General features: G+C 37.4%; 1 protein-coding gene across 2 annotated transcripts in view; it reads right to left on the bottom strand.

The window, feature by feature from the left end:
• The window catches only part of MED6 (mediator complex subunit 6), a 31,203-nt gene that overhangs the window by 354 nt on the left and 24,773 nt on the right, over positions 1-6,076 (bottom strand). The window lies entirely within an intron of this gene.

Genomic DNA, 6,076 nt, shown 5'->3' with positions numbered 1-6,076 from the left:
TGTTACTTATGTTAATCTATAAATTCAAGAAATCAAGCTGGAAATAATTCAGAAAGAGCAGAAAAGAGGGTGAGGGGAGAAGACATTAAAAAGCAACATATGCAAAAAACTTTATTTTGTTTTTACACACATATATAATATGGTACATTTAAGTGGTGCAGGCTGAACAAGTCCAACAGCCTAAAGACTACATAAAGATACACAAGAAATATTCACAAAGGAAACAAATAATACAAAGGAGAAAGCTGTTTAAAAAACATGTCAAAGCTTAAAAGTTTATGAGCTAGCCACAGAAATGAGGTAAGGTAGTAGACAAGTCTTGATAGCTTCTCTTCTAAAACTCACTGGAGTCTCATCCGTTTCTCAGGGGGGCCTTTTGTGCTTACTGTCTGTTGGGTATGCTTGGTAGTCTCTTTCTCATCAGATTTGACAGCTTCCGGTAAAGGTTCTAGATCTTTCTTTGTTTGATCCACTAAAAATCAAAAAAAAGAATTAAGGGAATGAGAGTGGAAAGATGAGATAAATTTAGATAGAAGACAATCTGAATAATTGAGATTCTTTAAAATTCATTTTAACTATGCATCATCTAAATGTAGCTGTTAATCAGGCAGATGTAAAGAACCCATTTAAAAATGAGAAAACTGAAAATTCAAGGAAATGTGGGATACAGGACAAAGGCATGTGGTATTTAAACAAGACATTACAAATTAGTTATTGCCGTCAAATTGGAATCAAATTTCAGTTGACCCTCCATAAGTTATCAGAGACTGTCAATCACAAGGGATGAGACTGCTCATTTCTCTCCCATGAAATAAGACATTGTATGTATACAAAATTCACAATTACTATAGCTCAGTTCAGTGGATATTTAATATCTACTTTCAATGATTAAACAGAAAGCTTTTTTCACCTTGAGATAAAAACTAAAAACCACCTCCATTCACTGTGGCATCTCCATCTCTTCAACATCTACTTTTCCACTCTAATTTCTCCTGTAAATATCAGCATCACTACCACAAAGGCAGGAAGCTTTGGTGACTAAGTGGTAAGGAGTTGCTCTGCCAACTCAAAGGCTCCTGCTTAACAGGAGAAAGATGGGCAGTCTCCTCCTGTGCAATTTACAGCCTTTAAGAACTCACTGGAGTGTCTGGTATGAGCTGGTTCAGTCTCACCAGCACATAGCAACCACCACCACAAAAGCACTACTCTTTGGCAATTCAACATATCCCAATAGTTAGTAGTTAGGAATGACAATTCACGATAAAATAGTCTATAAAAAATGACCATATTCCACCTCACATTACTAGCTGTTAATGAGCTAAAAACTGTTAGTCTTATATCATGCTTAGTAAGAATGTCAGATGACCCATACCTGGGACAGGTTTTTCTCCAGACTTTTGCTAGAGAAAGGAGGAAAAAGAAAAACACATAGGTTAGCAAGGGGTTTTTTCCTTCTTGATTTCACAATCCTTATTAAAATTATGATTGATTCAAACTATATTACAAATTACTTCATAAATAGGATCTACAATTCATGTACCATAAAAAGGTAAATCTATCTCTTTTCTACTTCATATTTTTTTCAGAATAGACACAAAACTAAAACTAGATCCAAAAAAATCAAATCTTAACCCTTCTACCCTTTGCCTCCATACTCAATCCTTAATGTTTTACAGAATAAGAATCAAGTATAACCCAAAGATAGGGACTAATGGAACCCTTAAAGACTTCAAAGGCAAACTTACTTAGAGGACATGAGTTAAAAGAATGGAAAGTTTCAGTGAATTTCTATCATTTAAAGTTAGCAGGATAGCAAAGTACATGAAAGCAAGAATGGGAAAGGAAAATGGGAACTACATAGTTAAAATCAAATTGTAGAAAACTAATGGAGTGCTAAGTGCAAAGAAAGTGTAAGAGCAAGTCTTCTGTACAGAGAACCGTACTTAGTTGTGCTGTCATTTTCCTTTCCCAATACCAAAATCAAATGTTCTCCTTGTCCACCTTGCTGCATTTCTTTTTGCAGTAGTGAGAGTGGGTTTTATTAGGTAAATAAGTTGGGGTAGGAGAAGCAGAGAGTATCAGCCAATGCAAATCCGGACAGAATTTGTCAATCAGTCCAGGCTCTGTCAGTTTTCCCCTGAGTGATCCATTCAGTTGGGTGGGGCCCTTAAAACCCTAGGGTTTAGCCATGGAGTTGGAGGAGCCTACGTAGGACAGATCCTAGCCTCATTTCTTTTATCTGATAATCCCTTCTTTGTTGTGGTGAACCAGCAAGTCAGATCCAACCCATAGCTGACCCTCCAGTGAGTTTTCAGAGGAGAGTAGAATGCCCTTCTTTCTCCTACAGAAGAACTGGTAGATTTGAACTACATACTTTTGCCCCAGCTGCACAATTCTTTTCAAGAGATGCCAACCTCACCAACATCTCTTTCATCTACTTCCATAATCCCTATGCTTTTATGTATGTCTGTTATTTTATAATTTAATGTCTTCATCTGCTATCACAATTTCTTTCTAAATTTACACACTTTCCCTCAGCTCTCTTGTGTATTCCCATGTGTTCCAGACTCATGGTAAAGACTGTCTACTCATTCACTCATTCTTGGCTGTCGAGTGGAAACCAACTTACAGCTACAAATTTTAGAAGCTGTAAATTGCACGGAAGCAGCAGCTCATTTTTCTCCAGAGGAGCAGCTGGTGGATTTGAACCTCCTATCTTAGTTTGGCAGAGCAATTTCTTACTCACCAGGTCAGTAGAGTCCCTAGAGCCTACTATTACTGTTGACTACTATCAAGTTGACTACAATGCAGTTGACTACAACTTTGTGGAAAATGACTCTGAACCCTGCCCTGTCCTGTGTCATTCTCATCATCTCTGATACAACTGAGCCCATGATACATTCACTGTCAAATCATCTTGAGGGTCTTCTTCCTCTCCTTCGAATACCCTCCACCTTTCCAAGCATGCTGTCTTTTTCCAAGGAATGGCCCCTCCTTGACAACATGCTCAAAATATGTAAGATCAAGTTTCACCACCCTTGCAGCTAAGTAGCACTCCTGACTGTACTTTCTTCAAGACCTATTTGTTTGTTCTTTTGGCAGTCTATGGGACATTCAATACTCTTCTCCAACACAACTCAAATGAAATGATTCTTCTATCATCCTTACTCATGAGTTTCAATTTTATATAGCTAGAAAGTACCTGTAAAGGCACTGGCTTGGATCAGGCACACCATAGTGTTTAAAACTTACACTGTTGCTCTTTGGCACTTTGGAGAGCTCCTTATGTTGTTGAAACATATCAACTGTTATTCCTTCAATTCCTGGGTCCTAATTTTTTGCCAGTGCTTTCAGTGCAGCTTGAACTTCTTCCTTCATTACCATTTGTTCTTTATCAGATGCCACATCCTAAAATGGATCTGTGTAAGCCAATTCTTTGTGATACAGTGACCCAGTGTACTCTTTTGATACTTCCACCATCATTCACATTTTTGCCTGGAGAATCTTTTAATATTGCAGCTTGAGGTTTGAATTAGGTTTTTTCATATTTTCCACTTTAGAAATATCAAGCTTTCTTTCTTATTTTCTAATTTCAGCTCTTTGCATATGATGTGATAATACTTTGCTTTGTCATGTTAAGCTGCCCTTGGAAATTTTTGGAACTCTTTTTTATTTCATTATTTTTTTTTTATCTTTGTTTTGACTTCTCAATGTTCTCGTGTAATTTTCAAAGTCTATTCTGACATTCTTTCTGGTCATTTTCCCCCTTTCTGTCTTCGTAATGATCTGTTGCTTTCTTAATGGATGACATCCTTGATGTCACGAATGGTTTTCGACCCTTAGTGTTCAATGCCTCAAATCTACTTTTGAGATGGTTTTTAAGTTCAAGTGAGATAGATTCAAGATCTATTTTGGTTCTTGTGAATTTGTTTTCATTTTCCTCACCTTTAATTTGAATTTACACAGGAATAATTTATAATCTGTTCCAGTCAGCACCTGACCTGGTTTTAACTGCTGGTATTTTTTCCAATGATAATTTCCACAGATGTAGTCAATCTGATTTCTGTGGCCTTAAGGTGAGGTGCATTTATACAGTTGCTGCCTGTGATTTTTAAAAAGGTATTTGCAATGAATATAAATCCTTGATTATATAGAATCAAATCATTATTTCCAGACTCATTTCTGTCATAAATGTGTAATTTCCAATTACTCGTCGTTCCTTGTTTCCAACTTTTCCATTCCAACAACCAATTATTATTGAATCTTGCTTGTAGGTTCAACCAATTTCAAATTGTAAAAGTTGGTAGAAATTCTCAATTTCTTCATCTTTGTCTTTCATAAGTGGTGCATATATTTGATTAATGGTTGTATTAACAGGACTTCCTTGGATGTGTATGAATAGTATCCTATCACTCATAGCTTTGTATTCATGGCATTCATCATTCTTTCTCAATTTTTTCATTCCTGGCACATGAATTCAAAGTGGTTAATACCAGTCCACCTCAGTTTATTAATTCCTAGAATGTCAATCTTTATACGTTCCACTTAATTTCTGGTAATTTCTCAATTTCCCAATATTCATACTTCATACATTCCACATTCCAATTATAAATGTTCACAGCTTTTTTGCCTCATGTTCGAGTGTCTTTCCAATCTGAGGCTCTACTGCCCGTACTATACCTAACAATGGTCCTATAACTGTCTTTCTAATTTATCCTAAGATAAATAGCAGACTATTTATGAGAAGCCTCAGAACAATATAATCTCAAATGCTTAGCCCCCTGTATAAGCCCATAGTTTCTATTAACAGTTCCATCTATGGCTCAATTTCCCAATTCCTTGAAGGCCTATAGGCTAGATGATTTGCTAGAAGGTCCTCCAGAGACTCCAACCTGTCTGCAGAATCACTCATGTGACTGTAGTTATGCAGGTCAGGTTTTTTGTAGACCGGTGAGCAATGGGCCAATGTGGATGTCGCTGGATGGTTAAACACAGTTGCACTGCTACTCCTGTGTTGGTGTTCTCACATACTCCGAGTGTGGAGAGCGCTCTCTTTATATTGATCCTCCAGCTGTTCAGGATTTATGAGACTGTGTTGATTAGCAAGACCATGTGTTTACAGTGAAGGCAGCTGGAGACCAGAGGGGACTAACTGGCTAAAAAAATAACCAACTCCAGCCTTTAGTCTAACACTGCAATTATTCACCGGGTTTTGAAGGCCTGTTATCTCATAAGTGGATGGCCAATCCTGCTTCCTAGTCTGTCAATCTGGAAGATCTACTAAAACTTTTCTACCATGGGGAAATATTTGAAATGCCAGTGGCACAACTCTGAGCATCACAACAACCTGCAGGTCAACCCAATAGAGAAAACTGAAAAACAAGTGCTGTGCTCATAAAGGTAAATGATAAATAATCAAGAATATAAGTAAATAATCCATAAAATAAGCAGCAATATACAAATCATTCTCCTAATACAATAAAATGACAGGTAAGTGGTGTACCCATAAAGGCAAACCATAAAACAAGCAAGCATATAAATATCATATACCAGATACACTACTCTAATTTTAAGTCTTGGGAACTCCTACAATCAATAAGGCCCAAACTGAGCACGGTATTAATAGCCACTGTGCTGAAATTGGGTAAAAACTGTCAAGAGCTGCTAACTTTAGAAAGATATGCTTGCAAGAATGGCTCTCCAGGAACCTGGATTTCAGGAAACGTTCCACCATTCTATAAAAATAAGGGTAGCTCATCATGTACAATGTGGTTTCTCCTGAACATCTGCTTCCTTTGGAAGGACAAATATTGCATGGTGCCACTGCTGTAAAATGGGACTGATATCAGGGTGGGGGGTAAGACTGAGAAAAACTGGATAAATTATGTATACTGCACTGAAACAGATAAGGGACTGAATAATTTAAAAGCGATGTATGATAGGGTATTATGGTTATCACAAGAGTCCACCATTAAGGTTGCATAGTGGAATGTACTTGGGGCGGTGGGAGGGGTGCAGGGGCATTGTGTACCAGGGAGGGAGTCTTTCTTTTATTTTTGAAAGAGAGGAGCGAACT

Source organism: Elephantulus edwardii, unplaced genomic scaffold (assembly GCF_000299155.1).
Source record: "Elephantulus edwardii isolate Elephantulus edwardi_28Jun2011 unplaced genomic scaffold, EleEdw1.0 scaffold00037, whole genome shotgun sequence".
NCBI lineage: Eukaryota > Metazoa > Chordata > Mammalia > Macroscelidea > Macroscelididae > Elephantulus > Elephantulus edwardii.
This window is presented reverse-complemented; position numbering and strand designations above follow the sequence as displayed.